Consider the following 18039-nt stretch of genomic DNA (forward strand, 5'->3'; position numbering starts at 1 on the left):
ACAGTGACAAGCCCAAATCCAGATGTTGGGCTTTGATTCTCCAAAGAAATGTGGGCCGAGTTTGGATCTGGGTAAGGAACTCATTAGAGTCCCACTGATTTTCCTTCTAGCCCAGCCAATGGGTAGAGGAAATCAGCTGAGGAGTACAGAGGGAAGCAAACCCAACTGGCTGGCCATAAAAAAGAGTGGGATATTTTCTCAACCTTTCAGATGGATGCTGGGCCTGTTTCCTTCTCTGATGGGGTCTGGGAGCACTTGCTCCAGAGCTTTGCCCATTGGGCTGGGACCCCGTAGCTGGGCCAAAGAGGAGGGTGCCCTTGGAGGCTACATTTCCCCTTCTTCGGGGCCCAGGGGCCCAAATGAGCAAGTTGAATGAGTCACTTGTGGATTTTATTTTAGAAGTTTGACATTTTTCTTTATTAGTGTGAAGTTACTGCTCATTTCCATGTTTTCAGCCCCGTCACGGTGAGGACTTTTCAGGCCACACACAGATATACTGTTTAGCTTTGGCAAGGAGTGAAGACCAACACTCATAAATTACATTCATAAATATTTAGTGTACTTAGAGGGTTTTTTTAAAAAAATATTTTTTAAAGACAAGGAAGGAAAATCAAGGCTAGGGAAAAAGTAGATTTATTCAAAAGAAGGAAAAAATTCCTTTAGCAGATGAAATCTTTAAAGTGTTTATTAAAAAAAGGGAAGATGAATTGCTGTTCTTAAGGAAAAAACAAACCACAACCATCAGTGTATCTTCTACAAATGGACTTGAAAGAACCAATACAACTCAATTTCAATAAACGTTGGGAATGAGGGCTCAAGAATGATCAGGTTTAGAAATAATAGAGTCAAGACTGATGAAGGTGGAGGGAGGGTGAGAATTTGGAATTGGTCATAAAATTTAAAAAAATTTGATGATTCCCAGGGAAAAGGGAATTGATGCTCTAAGAGAATATTGTTTTGTTCTCTCCTCCCCCCCCCCGTCTCTCTCTGTCTCTGTCTCTCTCTCTGTCTCTTTCTCTTTCTCTCTCTGTCTCTCTGTCTCTCTGTCTCTCTGTCTCTCTGTCTCTCTCTCTCTCTCTCTCTCTCTCTCTGTCTTTCTCTCCCTCTGTCATCTCATCTCTATCTCTAAAAAGGAGAATATTGTTTAGTGCTCTCTCCCCCATCTCTCTCTGTATCTCTCTCTCTCTCTCTCTCTCTCTCTCTCTCTCTCTCTCTCTCTCTCTGTCTCTCTCTCTCTCTCTGTCTCTGTCTCTGTCTCTGTCTCTGTCTCTGTCTCTCTGTCTCTGTCTCTCTCTCTTTCTTTCTCTCTCTCTCTGTCTCTCTCTTTCTCTCCCTCTGTCATCTCATCTCTATCTCTAAAAAGGAGAATATTGTTTAGTGCTCTCTCTTCTCCTTAAAGAGAAAGAGAATATTGTTCAGGAGGAAAGCACTGCGGAATGAATCAGGGGAGATGGCTCTTATGTCTATTAACTGGTGTTAAATCAGTTTAACTCTCTTGGTTTCTGTGCCCCTACTAGCAAGTAGTTCTAATATAACTTTACTTTGCTTTAAGGAAACTTGATTGCTAAAAAATCTGAATTTACAAAAGAAAGGCAAAATGGGGTGAGGATTGTTTTTTAAAAGAGTCTTCATATTTTACATCAGGAAAAATATAATTTCTAGTGAAGGAAAGCTGATAGGATCATAGCCTTGGAACTGAGAGTGTCATTTAAATACAACCTCTATTTTACAGAGGAGGAAACTGAGGACTGGAAAGAGGAGGTGATGTCTGAGCTTTCATAGGTTGTCATTGGAGCCAGGCCCTGAGCCCTATTCCTGAACTCCAAATCCAGAATTCCTGCCACTTCCTGACTCAAAATCCCTTAATGCGTTTAAAAATGATTTGGTTTCCAAATGTGGAGGAAGGCATTAGGGGGTGAAGGAAGCATTCCCTTGACTTCATGTATTCTGACTTAGCAGGCTATTCTGTTAGTCTGACCCTGGGGCCTCTTCTGAACTGGTGAATCTTTTTCTACCCAGGAGTCCCACAGTGACTGGAGCTTGGTCCTTTTGTTCCAAACTTTCAATGTTTGGCCTTTGATCTTAATGCCTCAGTTTCTGGATAGTTCCCTGATAATTAATTGCCTCTAGGCTGCCCTGACTTTGTCCCCATGTATCGGTCCCATTAATCAATGGATCCTTGATTGAATGCTCAAGTTTGGATCCATTGAAGAGGCAGTGTTTGCACAGGACCTAGGGTCAAACCCCACCTCCATCCCTTATTACCTGTGAGTCCATGGCTGAATGGCTTTTCCTTCCCCAGGCTTTGACTTCCTCAGCTGCCAGTGAGGTTGGACTAGAGGGCTTCCAAGCTTCCATCCAACTCTAAATCTAAATCAGAAGCCTTTAATTCCCTGACCTCCACTTGACCCCACTGTTCTGTCTGGACTTCTGGTTCTGGCCTTGAAGTGAGACAGCATAGGCCTAGTTGAGAGACCTGGGGATGTTTAGGCTGGAGGAGAGAAGATGGAGAGGAGACAGGAGACGCGTCTTTAAGGATAGGAAGGGCTGTCACTGGGAAGAGGGATTAGCATTGTTTGACTTGGCTCCAGAGGCAAGAACTTGGAGCCCTGGAGAAGCTGCAGAGAGACAGATGTTGGCTTGATAGAAAGAAAAACTTTTGAACTATAGAAGGGATCCAAAAGTGGAATAAAGGCCTCCAGAGCTGGTGAGTTCTTTCTCTCTGGAGACACGATGACCAGTTGGCAACAGAGCACATTCTCGGGTCAGTGAATTTGGAGGGAAAAAGATATTGGATTTGGGGCCAACTTGGGGGTGTGAATCCTGGCTCTGTGCATGACACTAGATAAACTTCTTCATGCCTCTGGGACTCAGGTTCTCCATCTGTAAGATCCTGGGATGGCCCTAGATCTCTCCAGCTCTAAGTCCTGTGATTCCATCCCTTCTGAGGTTCCAACCCTGAAATTCCAAGTTCTTTGTAAACACAAAATGGTGAGATAAATGTGACCAATAGCCCAACCCAGAATAGTTCAACCCCTTACTGTGCCCCCCACTTCCCTTTCCTGCCCCTCCTCAATTCTTTCCCATACATTTAGAATGGACTACGTATAGGCATCCAAGTTAAATGGAAGCTTCTTGAAGACAAGAGATGGTCGGTATTTGCCATTCCCACTTTGAGCCCAGTGCCTAGCACACACTTGGAGTTTACTAAGTCCTTAATTGATGGAATGTCTTGTCTATCTATGTTCTAATATAGTGCTTAGCATATAGTAGGCACTTAATGAATGTTTGTTGATTGGTTGATTGTTTTTAAGTTTCCATATCTTAGCACATGGTAGATTTTAAAAAGCCTTTTACCTTCCATCTTAGAATTAGTACTATGTTTGGTTCCAAGACAGAAGGATGGTAAGAGAGCTTGGCAAATAGGGGTTAAGTGACTTTTCCAGGGTCACACAGCAAGAATCATGAGATATAGTAAGCATTTAATGAATGTTTATTGATTGGCTGATTGTTTTTAAGTCTCCATCTCAGCACAGTGCCTAGCACACCATAGGTGCATAATAAATGTTTATTACATGGTTGATCATTTTTATATTTTCATCTTCTATCATAGTGTCTGGTACAAAGTAGGTATTAAAATTAATGAATGAATTAATGAAAAATGAATTAAAATGTTAATTGAATGAATGAATGAATGCCAGTCTCTTTTGAGATTAGCCTGAATGGAAATCTTTCCTATGTCTTCTGGAATGGGTCTGCCAGGATGGGGAAATAAAATCAGATACAGAAACAGGAGTCAAATCCTGGGATTCTTTTGTCCCTCTTTTCATTTCAGCTAGACTAATCACTATGGTGAGTATACCAAATTTGATTGGGTAACCATTTCTTAGATGAGGGATTAATGAAGAAAGTAACTCATTTAAAAAAAAAGAGTCTAGCCCCAGTTGATTCCTTTGAAACATCTCAACATTCCTAGAAAATAAAATAAAACAAAGAATTTTGTTGTTAACCAGGGCAATATTGACCTTAGAAAGGCATAAAAGCATTCAATTATGAAGCAGCAAACATCAGTACTATCCCCTTCTCCAGTAATAGCTTTCAGGGGTTGACTAGATCTCCCCCAGTTCCTTACTAGCTCTCTATACTAAAAATTCCACAATTCATGGATGCTACTTAGCCTCTGGGTAGAACAGAGTCTTGTTTCCAGGTTTAAAGCCTGACTTGGCCATTTGCTGGCTAGGTGACCAGTTGATTCTCTCTGAGCCCCAAGTTCCTAGGAGTATTAGACTAGATGACTTCCAAGGTTCCTTTCAGGATATCAAGTCCTGAGGACACAGATTCAGGGAATAATATTTCCATTCCCTTGGAATTTGGCAGTAACATCCTTTCTGTGTGTTTGTCCTCATTGTACTTTGGTACTGAGGTAATTCCAGGGTGAGATTGCAACTGAGGCTAGGTGCTAACATGCAGAATATCAGAAACAAATACCTGTCAATGCCCTCTCATCAAAGCAAGGTATGACAAGTTCTTTGAATGAACTGCCAACTCCTTTCCAAGTCACATTTATCTACCATAACTTGTTCATCCATTCTCTGATTTGTGATGTCTATTCATCATTAATACTTTCTTTGAGGAAAGACTCGGGTGGGGGGGGTACTGGACATGATGAGCTACAGATGACATCATTTCAGGATATAAACTCATTTGTAAAATCCTACAGAGAAAGAAAGCAGAATACTGAGAATATAACCTCATAAAGGAGAAAAGAAATGGAAGATAAGACCGATTTAAAGGAAAGCTTAGCAAGGGAGTCAGGTAGACAAAGTGATCTCAAGGACATTTAAGGAAGAAAATGGAAGGAGGACAAGAAATACAAGAAAATGGAAAAAATCTGCAAAGACCACCAGGAACAGATCACATTTGGACTCACATGTCGCAGTCCTTTCTATAGGAGGGAGAAGTTGCATTATAGAGAGCAAAGATGGAAAGGACAACTGCTGAATTAGACCAATTATATAAAGAGTAAGTCTTTGATAGTGATGACAGCACTGTGAAGACATTGAGAGAATAACTAATAAGGTAGTTGAGGGAGGGAAAGGCACCAAAGGCATGGGGAAAAAAGTTTTGGGCATTATTAATACAAAATAAAAAAAAACAATTGAGAGAATGTCAACAGCAATGCCTATATGATGACCTCTATGCCTACTTTCTCCCCTCTCTTATTCTATTTTTTTATGATTTAAATCATATGATTTAAATCATTTAAATAGTCATTCTGAGCATCCCTCATCAATGGCAACAAGGGAACAAATAGGCTTTGGAAAGTGATGTACCATAGAGCATTTCTTTATCATCACATAATTGTCTGATAAATGTAAAGAATATGAGATCCCATTGTTTATTGTTTGTTGATTATTGTTTGTTGTTTGTTGATTATAACCCCCCAAACTTAAACATTTTATTTAGTAGAGCAAAATGCCATCTGAAAGATTCTGTCACCATATCTCTATGTATATGCCCAAATCATCCAAAATACTTTGAGATATCTAACCATGGAGATGTTATCTAACTTGATTATCATATCATATCATATCATATCATATCATATCATATCATATCATATCATATCATATCATATCATATCATATCATATCATATCATATCATATGAGGCAAGTCAGTAAACAGTGAACATATGCTTGTCAAAGGAGTTCCCCACTGAATAGAGGCACCTGGGTCAATCAGTCAGTCAGTCAATCAATAAGCACTTATAAAGTGATGTGCCAAGGACTGTGACAAGCTCTGGAGATACAAAGAAAGGCAAAAAGAAATAGTCTTTGCCCTTAAGGGGTGTCTATTCTAATCAGAGAGACCCAAATGAGGAGACCCTCCAGGTACTGCTGTTTGTGGGTGCCTTTGTGTTGATTTCATCTGCCACTTCCAAGCTGTGGGTCCTTGACCCATGCCCTTGACCTCTGGGTCTTGGTTTTGCCATCTTTAAATTAAAGGACTTGTACTATGTAGCATTTGTGGGCTCTTCCAGCTTTCAATTCTTGGTTTTTGAGGTCCCTTCCTGATTGAAGTTCTTTAAGAGAGGTGGTCAAGCTCCTTTTATTTCATCACTTAAAAGAGTTTCTGTTTAAGATCTTATGTGTGTGTGTGCATGAACAATGTCCACTGTGCCCAGCAGAGATTCTTAATTATGGCAGGAATTCCTTTGATGGGGTGGGCACAACTGGCCCAGAGGGGATCTACCTTAGCCATTGACCTAAAGCAGCGAGTACTGTGAGCTAATGGGGAAGCCCAATAGGACTTGATGAGGTGCAGCAATCACCAGTGGCTTTTGGGGCTCCTCTACTTGAGGGGACACTCTGTGTCTTTGGATGATGACATTCTCTTGGGAAATGTCTGTGAAATTAAGTCTTTGGAAGGAAGGAGGAGTGTCTGGAGGGGGTGGAGGGGGAGAGGGGGCTCTGTGAAAGCCCAGTGGTCACAGGTGGTACGAATTTTCATGGTTAGTTGATAGGAGCCTCATTGCCGGGGTAAAGACATCCACTCATGTATCAAGGAAAGCGATCAGCCCCTCCTCCTCAGGCCAGATGTATGTCCGGCCACCGAGGAGCCCAGATCATTTTCAGGTGACCATGCCTTGGGCTCAGGTAGTGAGGAGGTAGCGCTGGGATACGTGCCTTTAGACACAGTTTAGGACATTTGATAGAGTCATGGGAAACCTCTTTTCCTCTGACTGCTCCAAAATTACCATCGTGAGAAAGATGTATTTGGGGATGTGTAAAAAAGCCTCCAGTTCAATTTATGGTTGTGTAAACAAATAGGGCCTCAAGTACAAAGCCTAAGGGGGCCCTAAGAGAACCATGGCTAATACCTTTGACATAAGTCTACTGCATGCCCACAAGTCTCTGCGAATGAAGGCTTTATAGCTGTAACCATGAGCTGTAACCATGTTCTTTTTGTTCCAAAGTAACAATTTGAAAAATTCTTGGAATTTAGGGAAGGACAATGGATGAGGCCATTTAGGGATTGGGGGAGTGGAGCATCCTTTATCCTGCCATCTTAGCTCCCAGCATGCAGCTGCACAGAATTCTTTAAAAAAGTAAAGTGAAATCATCTCCCCAAAAGGAGACATCAGAGTAAGCCATATATCTAGCTATGTGTGGTTTATACATTCATTAGTAGATTTTATTAAGCACCCAATAGTTTATATAATTAATTAGAGGCAGGCCTGAGACTAGAACCCAGGTTCTCTGATGATCAATTTCTTGTCCCTCAAAAATTCTGGAGGCCGCAATATAAGTCATCCTATCTAGGACATCCTGTGATATTTGCACACGCGGGTCTCCCTTCCACATTCCTCCCTATTAAAGTTTCTCTATATCAAAGGTTGGCATAAGAAACTAAACCGGAATTTTTGAGGAGTTTTGCGAGAGCCACAGATGACACACAAAGGCCAGCAGATGACACAGAAAAAGTTTAGAAACTATATAGCCTATGACCAAATACTTAACCCACATTTTAGGAGAAAGTACTGTAAACACCCCATAAAAGCAAAAGAAAACATTCAGACTTCTTCTCTGGTACAAAGGGAGGGCCAAAAAAATCTCATGTGCATTTTCCAGATTGCCTGGGAGCTATGCCCTGACCCTTGTGATGTGAAAGGGAAATCTGTATTTGCTCTTAAATTCAGAAAATCAGAATTCCCAACAGGTAACGTTTTAATTTTTTTTTGGCATTGGTTTCAGTGTCAATGACTAAATAATGATCATATTTTAAAGTCATAATGGTGATTGTTCAGGGAGGAGCCCTAGGAGCTGGGGAGTTGAGAATCTCCTTGGTCACACGAATTCTGAATTCCCTAAAGGTTCCCAGAGGCAGGGAACAGAGCAGAGAGAATCTCTGCCTTTTTTCTTTCTTTTCCCAGGCATTGGTCCCTGGAATGGTAGGTACCTCTCTAGCATCTGTAAGTATACATCCTCCTCAAGGGATGGCCCAAACCGTGGAGTGATGCTGTTAACCTGGAGGGATGATACAGGAGTAGTGAAGTGAGGGACTCACCAGGGAGAGAATATTATCTTGACTTTTTATGGAAGATGGCAAATCATGTGTGTTTTCTGCATTCTGTCAGTATGATGAAATAAAGTCTCATCTATATTATTACTCTGAGTGTTTGCTTGAGCCCTAATGCCCACAGATGTGGAGATCTTGAAGTTCCCAGATGAAGTTCTAAGCCCAAGACAGTGATTTGAGGGAGAGCTTTTCCATCCTTCACCCAAGATCGAGGCCAGAGCTTGGCATTCCAAGTCACAGGTTATACAGAGTATAGACCTCTTCTGGGAAAGATTTTAGAGTAAAGCTGTAGCTTGGAAAGACCTGTCCCATTAAGCCGATGGCATCTGTGAGCTTTATTCAGCATCATCTTCCCCATCTAGTTTTCTCTTCTGGGCTAAGAATTAAAAACAAACAAACACACAAACTTAACTTCCATCTTAGAACCAACATTGTGTATTTGTTCCAAGGCAGAAGAGTGGTAAGGGCTAGGTAATGGGGGTTAAGTGACTTGCCCAGGATCATACAGCTAGGAAGTATCTGAGGCCAGATTGGAACAATGGATTTTTTTAAACTCTTACTTTCCATCTTAGAATCAACACTGTGTTATTGGTTCCAAGGCAGAAGAGTGGTAAGGGCTAGGCAATGGGGGCTAAGTGACTGCCAGGAAGTATCTGAGGCCAGATTGGAACCCAGAACCTTCCATCTCCAGCTCTGGCTCTCAATCTACTGAGCCACCTAGTTGCCCCTTGGGCTAAAAACTTTCTAATAAAAGTTTCTCTGAAGAAAGTTCCTTGCAGAAGGAACCAAGAGATAAAAGAATGTCATAGTAGATAGAGCAATGAGCATGGAGTCAGGAGATTTGAGTTAGAATCCTGCCTCATACTTTTCCAAGCTGTGAGACCAAGCCACTTCACTTTCCTGGACTCAGTCTCCCCTTCTGGAAAATAAGGAAGGTTGGACTCCATTGCCTTGAAGGTGTTTCCAGTTTTAAGTCTTTATTACTAGGAACCACAGAACTTCAGAACTGGAGCCATGTGGTGTAACCCACATCTGCATGACCTCTGTTTACACCTTGCTGGTAGGCTTAGGTATGGAAGCTTTACCTGGTTTGAGATCAGCTTTCCCTGGAGTGCTGACCCACTTCTATCCAGAGTGTAGAGCACTTACTGGGTGTGGCTCCTCCGTCCCAAATCTGATTGATCCTTTGGAAAAATCCATCTACCAAGTGGACTCCTCCCCAGAGGGGGTGGCTTTCTACATTGGCAGAATTCACATTTCTGTATTGGATTGGCTGTGGCCACTGTTTATTATCAGCTTCAGAAGCCCCAGGCATCACAGGCTGCCCCTGACTTGCAAAGGGCTCCTGTTCCCAGAGTTTCATTTGTAAGTCTTGGGCAACTCAGATTGCATTTCCCCATAGAAACAAGACAAAATGGTGGTCGGGTTCCCAGGCTTGCCAACCCAAAGCTACTTAACTCCAAATGGAGTGGAAATGCAACATTTTTATCCTGGAAAAAATAGCAGGAAAGCAAATCTGACAATTAAACAAAGCAGGGAAACGATAAAACAAGAAATCGTTCTTTTTTATTGATTGTGAGTACTGGTGCTTGAGGCAAACCAGACCCACAAGGAGGGCCCTCTTCAGGCTGGCTCCAGTCTGCATTTCCAGGCTTCTTTCCCATTACTTCCATCCCACACTCTCCATGCCAGTTGAACGGGCCCATTAGTTGTTCGTCCAACTCTATGGGCTCTCTCTGGACCTTTGCCAAGGCCATGCACGTCCCACCCATCCTGGGACAAACTTCCCCTTTTCTCTCTTTCAGAGATCTTCTTGTCTCTGAGGGCTCTGTTTAGGTTTCCCCTCCTCTGGGAAGTCTTCCATGAGCTCCTACCTGGACCTCCTCAAAGGTCCTTTGGGTTCTTTGTCTGGATTTTTTCCTTGCTATCCTCAGTGAATGAATCAACAAACATTTGGGAAGCACTGTGGCAAAGTGTGTTAGCTATATTTGATTAGATAATCACAAATGTCCTGTGATAGGTGCTCTTTCATCCCCATTTTACAGATAAAAAACCAGACTGAGAGGGGGTAAGTGACTTGTCATCTAGTCCAAACCCACTGCGCCACCCCATTTTATAGCTGAGGCCACCAAGGCTACTCAAACAGGCAATAAAAGAAAGAGCTGGGATTTGAACTCTGGTTTCCCTCGGACTCCCAATCCAGTGATATTTCTACTGTACCGTCCTGAGTCACTCAGCTATTAGAGGGAAGCCCCCTCTCATCGTAATAAGGCTGTAAAACTCCCCTATTCTGCCTCTAGATCTTCTGCTTTCACAGCCATGCTCAGTGGCCCGTTGAAACCCTGGCTTCGGTTTTCTATTTTGGTCAAATGCTTGGAATTCTGTAACTGTGGAGCCTTTGGAAGCTGGGGTGGGCCCAGGAACTCATCCTGTGCTTAGAAATGACGCAAACATTTCCACGGTGATTTATTAGGCCAAATGGCTCTGGTTCTCAGGGTGATAAATCTCACTAACAAACAAACAAACAAATAAATAAATAAATAAACCTGAATGCCCTCTTGGACGGAGGCGGCCAAGTCAGGCCACAGCTGGCTTTGCTGGCATGTGTTTTTTACAAGACTGCTTTTAATGCCACGTGATCAGCATAGCTATGAAGGACCGAATTCCTTCGAAGCACTTTCTTTCTCCTGGGTTAGAAGGATGGTGAGTTGTACTAGAGCCTTAGAGACAGAATATGGTCACTGTTGGATCCTCCAATGCTCAGTGCGGTATTATAATCAAATATTATTTGGTGCCATTTTTATCTCCAGTGTTTCTAGATGGCCTTCTGCATATCAATCACTTCACCTCCATGAGTCCCAGCTTCTTTGTGAAAATGAAGGCATCAGCTGGGCTAGATGACCTATAAGGTTCCTCTCAGATCTTATTGGGGGCAGCTAGGTAAGCAGTGGATAGAGCATTGGGCCTGGACTCTGGAAGCCTCAGCTTCTTGAGTTCAAATCTAGCCTCAGACACTTACTAGCTATGTGACCTTGGACACATCACTTAACCCCATTTGCCTCAGTTTTTTCATCTGTAAAGTGAGGTGGAGAAGGAAGTGGCAAACTGCTCCAGTATCTTTGCCAAGAAAACTCCAAGAGGGGTCCCAAAGAGTTGGACATGATAGAAAACAACTGAACAACAAAAAATCTTATTGAGTCTTTCTGGGTAATGGCTATCCCATTCTCTCTTCCCCTCTTTCTCATTCCATATTCCCATTTCAAAATGACCTATGACAAGAGTAGAAAGAACAGAACATGGTGAATAGGAGACTGGATGCCAGGAAGGCTTGGCCTCTAGTCTCGCCTCTGACATTTACCAGTGGTTGTGACCTGTGGCAAGTTACTAAACCTACCACTGCGCTGGGCAACTGGCTAAGACTACCAGGGGCAGGAAGGTACCAACTGGCATTGGTAAAAAGGTTGTACACATGTGACAGTTCTCCCTCTGCCATGAAATCACAATCTTATTCCTATGGCAACAGAGGAAGCTAGAAGAGAGACTAGTTTCCAATGTATCATATAAATGGACAATTTTCATTTTCATATTATTCAGGCCCTGATCATCTCATGCCTCAATGATTGTAGCATGTGTCCTGTCTCCAGCCTCTCTTCTTTAGTCCATATAGCATCTCATTGACAGATATATCTTCTGAAAATGTTATTTTCTTCCTTTGGGTCAAATTATTTTTTTTATCTGAAAAATTTTAATTAATTAATTTAGAATATTATTCCATAGTTACATGATTCATGTTCTTTCCCTCCCCTCCCGCATAGCCAATGAGCAATTCCACTGGATTTTACACGTGTCATTGATCGAGACCTATTTCCATAGTATTGATATTTGCACCAGGGTGATCCTTTAGAGTCTACATCCCTAATCATATCCCCATCAAACCATGTGATCAAGCAGTTGTTTTTCTTCTGTGTTTCTACTCCTGTGGGTCAAATTAGAAATAATAATGACCTCAGTTCTCTCGTATGAGTTTGATGGGGACAAGAACAGGATTTTCCTTTGGGAACCCATCCTTTGTCTGTCTCGTGATCATCCCCTTCTCTGCAGTCCAGATGGGTCAGTTCCACAGACACTGATCCCCTAACCCCGACCTTCCTTTTAATATTCTTTTTTTCTCAGCGATACCAGCAGATTTGCAACTTTGGAGTCTTCCTCATCTTTTCATCATCCCCAACTGCCGTGTGTCTGTTGGCTCAATATCATTCACATCTGTCTTGTTCTCCCTAGTTACATGGCCGGGCAGTTAAATCCCTCATTCCACACAGTTTTATTGAACACAATGTGCCTAGGTACTGTGCTTAGGGCAAAGGACAGAGTTTCTGTGCTCAAGAGGGACAGTGTACCAATCAATAGGTATTTATAAGATATTGGGAGAGTAGATGGAAGGTTATTTAAGAGGGAAAAGACTCTAGCAGCTGGGGAAAGCCACGTGCAGAAGGTAGTGTTGCAGAGGAGTTTGTTCCTTTCCTTCTTCTTCCTCCTCTCCTCCCCCAAGGAGAGTGATTTTCTTGAGAGCAGGAACTAGTTCACTCTTCTCTCTATGTTCCCAGTGCCTAGTACTGTGTCTAGTATGTGGGGAGCACCTCAGAAAGATGCTGAATTGAATCACTTCATTGGAATGGGAGGGTTTCTGCAGCAGCTGCCCTTTGTGGGAGTGAAAACTTCCCATGTCCAATCTTCCTGCATTGGTTGCTTTTCTTTTGGGAAATAAAATGGCTCCTCTGTAGGTTTGATCTCCTGTGATTGCATTGTCATGTGCTTCAGGAAGTCTGAAATGGCCTTAGAGAAAGGTTAGGAAGGTCCTATGAAACCAAATGACCAAGGCCACCTTGATTCAGGACCATTGCATAGAGCTACCATTAATCCCTTCATGGGTTGTGGGGAATGTGCAGGTGACTTTGGGTTCATTGGATCTCCCCTCTAGGAGGCGCTGTTAGCCCAGAGAGACTTCAGGGATGGGAAGCAGAATGTCTGTCCGCTCAGGTAAATGGATTAGCACCAGACTGGCCTCAGGATATTGGATCTGGTGAAGTGCCTTGTGAATGGTGCCACAGAACTCTTACAGAAGTGCTCCCAAGTCCTATCCCTCTAACTCACTGTCAGTGAGGAGCCACTGACTCATGATGTTAAAGGGATCACAATCTGCTTTGATGGAGGGGCCCTCCACAATGATGGAAGGGCTAAGCCTTGACACTGAAGAGTGTTAGTACCGGAGTTTTCTGGCTCTCTCTTCTGCTTCCCCTACCGCCTGCTCCACAAGTCCCTCCTGATGGCCCATGGCACTTGTGGGCACAACTGCTGAGTTTGCCCACTCATTGTCCATCTTGAGAGCTGGGGCACGGGGCCTTGGGGGCTGGAGTCTCCAAGGTCCAGGAAACAGAGCCAGGAGGATTTTTGCCCTTGGTCACCTTATTAAGTTGATTTGGGCAGAAGTTCTCCCATGGATGGCTCACTCCTGGCTTCGCCCTGTTCTTTCCTAGAAGCCGTGGGCACAGGAGGTGACCTTTGGATATTTTTTCCCAGCCCTGCCGTTCTCCAATTCCACAAGGTTTTAGCTTGTGATCAGGCCTAGCCAACGTGCCAAGTAACCTGATTCCCAGAGGCTTGACCAGGAGAGAAGTGACTTTCTTGTTTCTGCCCTGAGAGAAGCCGGGTGGGGGGGTAGGGGGTTTGGGGGGGTTGGGGAGAAGGTTCAAAGCCATTCCCTCCAGCAGCTATGGGCTCCTTCCCTGGGGAGTGGGGGAGGAGGGGGCGCCTGCCTTCTCGGGTGTCACCAACCACTGCAGACATCTCAGCACCTCTTTTCTTTCTCACCTCTCGAATTTCAGATGGGGAGTAACCGAACCCTTTCCATCTGTTGTCCCAGCGGTCCCCTGACCTGACAAATCACCCCTTCCACTGGACGTATTGTCACCCAGTGGGGCGTGACGGACTCTCGAGGTTCTCGCAGGGACCTCAGCCTTCTGCCTCCCCCGCGGGTGGTCTTTGGGCTCCCTGTGGTGGAGAGATTCGTCCCACTGTAGGGCTAACTTTCACTTCCCACAGAGGTCTGGGGTTAGCAGGTAAGATGGTGGCTCTGTTGGCTTCATCTCAGCACAGTCTCTTAATAGTTGGCTCACTCCCAGGCCAGAGGACCTTGCAGGAGCTGCCCACTGGAAGACCCTGCCTCTAGGTTAGATGTCAATCAACCATCCCTCTAAGCCTGACTGATGCCTCTTCATAGACTGGAGAGAACCCAGGGTTCTTTAGAGCTATCATCACGGAGCACCAAATTCCAGCAGATCCTTCCAGGATGGGAAGTCTTTGAGCAGAGGACAGGAAGGAAAATAACATGGAAGGATATTCGAGTTCTGATTAGTGCAGGGGCTGAGGGTGACTTCAGATGCCTGAGGTGAAGTATGCCTTCTTTCTCCCATTAGAGAGGTGGTGGACTACAGCTACAGAAGAGGGCACACATTGTTAGATACAGTCAATGTTTTGATTCCTTTTGAACCCTTACCTTCCATCTTAGAATCAATACTGAGTATTGGTTCTAACGTAGAAGAGCAGTAAGGGTTAGACAATGGGAATACAGTGACTTGCCCAGGGTCACACAGCTAGGAAGTGTCTGAAGTCAGATTGGAACTCAGGTCTGGCCCTCCATCCACTGAGCCACCCAGCTGCCCCCAACTTATTTTGCTTAATTGTATTTCTTTGTTGTAAGGGAAGGTTTGGTGGGAAGAGGCAATGTTATGTCACCATTGTAAGGAAGCACCTGATTTTTTAAAAAAAGAGAACATAAAAAGTCCTTTTTTATTTAAAGAAAGACTTTGAGTACAGGCACAGTGATGGGCTGAATGTTTGTTATACCAAGAATGCAGTTCTTAAACCAGAGTCCCCGAACTTGTTAAAAAATTTCAATAACTGTATTTCAGTATCATCGGTTTCCTTTTTAATACTGTTTATTTTATTTTCTACATTTCATTTTCTGATAAGGTTTCACCATAGTCTTCACCAGATGGCAAATGGAGTCCAGGTCCAATCCAATCCAAAAATATTTAAGTGCCTACCATATGCCAGGCACTGAGCTAATGCAGAGTGGAGTGAGACAACAAAAGGATTAGGAATCTCTGGAATAAGGAATTCTAAGAACTCTAGGGGTTGTCACCTATGTCTGTTGAGGGATGCAGAAAGACATAGCTCCCTGAGGTATTGTACTACAAGCCCAGAATGGGTCATTGGAGTGGTAAGAGCAACCTAGAAATGGCCAGCATGAGGTCTTGGAATCAGGAAAGGTCTGGGTTCTAATCCTGTCTGTACCACTCATAAGCCTTATGATTATTCTTTCTCAGTCTCAGCTTCATCTATGAAATTGTTACACTTCCAAATGGAGAAAAAATGGTGAGACAGGTAAGAAGAGAATTAGGAGAGAGATTTGTTCTGGAATCCAAAGGAAAATAATATCCAGAAAGAGGAGATGTCAACAGTGACTGAAGCTATAAAGGTCAAGGAAGATGAGAGCAATATATCAATATATAGCCTCCACTCTGGTCATCATCTCCCCCCTCCCCCCAATCAGAATCTAGGATTTGGCAGCCCCTTGGATGCCAGATTCTAAATAGGTGAACCATCTTTTCTTTCTAGAACCAGGTCTTCATGCTACTTCCTAGTCATCTCCATATCAAACTGCCTTCCTCCCTCTCCCCTTGTCTAGCTTCCTTTTCTATCTAATCTTCCTTCATTAGAATGTAAGCTCCCAAATGACAGAGATTGTCTTGCCTCTATTTATATTCTCAGTGTCTGGTATATAATAAGCGCTAAATAAATTATCTATCTATCTATCTATCTATCTATCTATCTATCTATCTATCTATCTATCTATCCATCCATCTATCTATCTGTCTGTCTGTCTGTCCATCCATCCATCTATCTATGTATGTCTGTCTATAGGTTATCTGCTTCTATTTATCTGTGTTTATATATCTATCCATCTATCCATCTCTCTCTCTCTCTCTCTCTCTCTCTCTCTCTCTCTCTCTCTCTCTCTCTCTGTCCATCCATCCATCTATCTATGTCTGTCTATAGGTTATCTGCTTCTATTTATCTGTGTCTATATATCTATGTACATTCATCATCTATCCTTCTATCCATCCATCCATCCATCCATCCATCCATCCATCCATCCATCCATCCACCTAGCTATCTATACATCTATCTATCTATCTATCTATCTATCTATCTATCTATCTATCTATCTATCTATCTGTCTGTCTGTCTGTCTGTCTGTCTGTCTGTCTGTCTCTCTCTCTCTCTCTCCATCTATCCATCTGTCTGTCTGTCTATCATAATACCTGAGTCACAGGGTCATTGTGATGACTGAAAGGAATAAATCCCCTATGTCAATGTTAGCTGCTATTAGTGTATCTAAGGAAATCTCAGGAAGCCATTAAGGGGGCACATATAAAAAAAGAAACTAGGTACAGGGGAAAAGGTTTTTGTGTGGGACCCAGATGTCCCCAAATTTGATGATGCCCCCAAATGGCCTTGGGTCAGGAGTTGTTTCAAAGAGCTGCCTAGAATTTTTTCCATATTGTGACCCAATCCCTATTAATGATACTATTACCCAATGCTCAGAAATGCTGCCTGGTAAGGGAGCCAAAGGGATGAACAACTTGGCAGGTCGGAGGACAGAGGAGTCCAAGCAGGGCCATGGCATCGGCATGTGGAGTGGTCATTTTCCACTGCCTCTAAAATGTCCCACCACCTGTTTTCCTGGGGACACTTGCCCCTTGCCTGGGTCACCCTGCCTCCCAAGCCTGACCTAAACTGAATGTTAAATTAAAGGTAAGTGGCCAAGCTGTGTTCTGGGGTGGTCTTTGTGTCTACATAGACTCGACTGAGTTCATTTTACTTTTATTGAGTGCCACTATAGTAAAATTTCTGGGTTAGGCCCTCTGGATATTTTATTTTTTTAAATGACACCATTTATGCTCTTGAGGACATAACATTTTGGGTGGGGGATATGAGAGGATCAGAAATGAAAATATAAGAACTAGAAATGATGGGAGCAAAGAAGAGCTCCAGATACACTCTAGGGAAACTGGAGGAGGGAAAGAATATTTTAAAATAGTGGGGACAAAAAATAAAATAAAATAAAATAGTGCAGACTTGGAAAGCTTCCTAAAGGAGATGAAACCTGGCCCAAGACCGAGGATGATAGGATTCTGAATGTCAGGGGTAGAGGGACATTACAAACATGCAAATCCAGAGAGGTGGGAGATAGTACATTGAGTCAGAGAATAGTTGGTGGTCCAGTTTGGATGGAATAGGAAAGGAACTAATGAATTCTGGGAATGTAGGTGAAGGCACATTGGAGAGGGCCTTCCATGCCAGGTTAAAAATTTTGTGCTTTATCTTATTGAAGTTTTGTGAATTCAAGAACAACAGTTCAGACTTATGTGTTGGGAAGATTGTTTTTAGCAGTGCTGCGAAGGAGTGATTTTACAGAGGAGAAACTAGAGATAGGAAGACCAATTTGGAGGTGATGGCCCCCCTCTAGGTGAAAGTTAATGAGGTCAAGGACAAGGGTGGTGACTAGTTTTCAAATCTGGTGGAGCAGGAGGATGACACTGACAATTTGAGTAAGGAAAGGTGGAGGAGGAGGTTTGGGGATGTGGGGAAGAGGATAAATTCTCTTGTGACCATGTGGAATTTGAGATGCTGATGGGGCATTTAAGAGGAGAACAATCACTAATGCAGTTGGAACATTCAAGGGAGCAGTTGGCGATGAGGGGCTGGAGCTCAGGAGAGACATTACGGCTGGATAGTTCAATCTGGGAGTCCAATGGGTAGAGATGTTAACTGAACCTATGGGCACAATTGAGGCTGCTAAGAGAGGGTGTAAAGAACTAAAAGAATGCAGGAC

The sequence above is a fragment of the Monodelphis domestica genome, chromosome 5 (genome assembly GCF_027887165.1).
Source record: "Monodelphis domestica isolate mMonDom1 chromosome 5, mMonDom1.pri, whole genome shotgun sequence".
NCBI lineage: Eukaryota > Metazoa > Chordata > Mammalia > Didelphimorphia > Didelphidae > Monodelphis > Monodelphis domestica.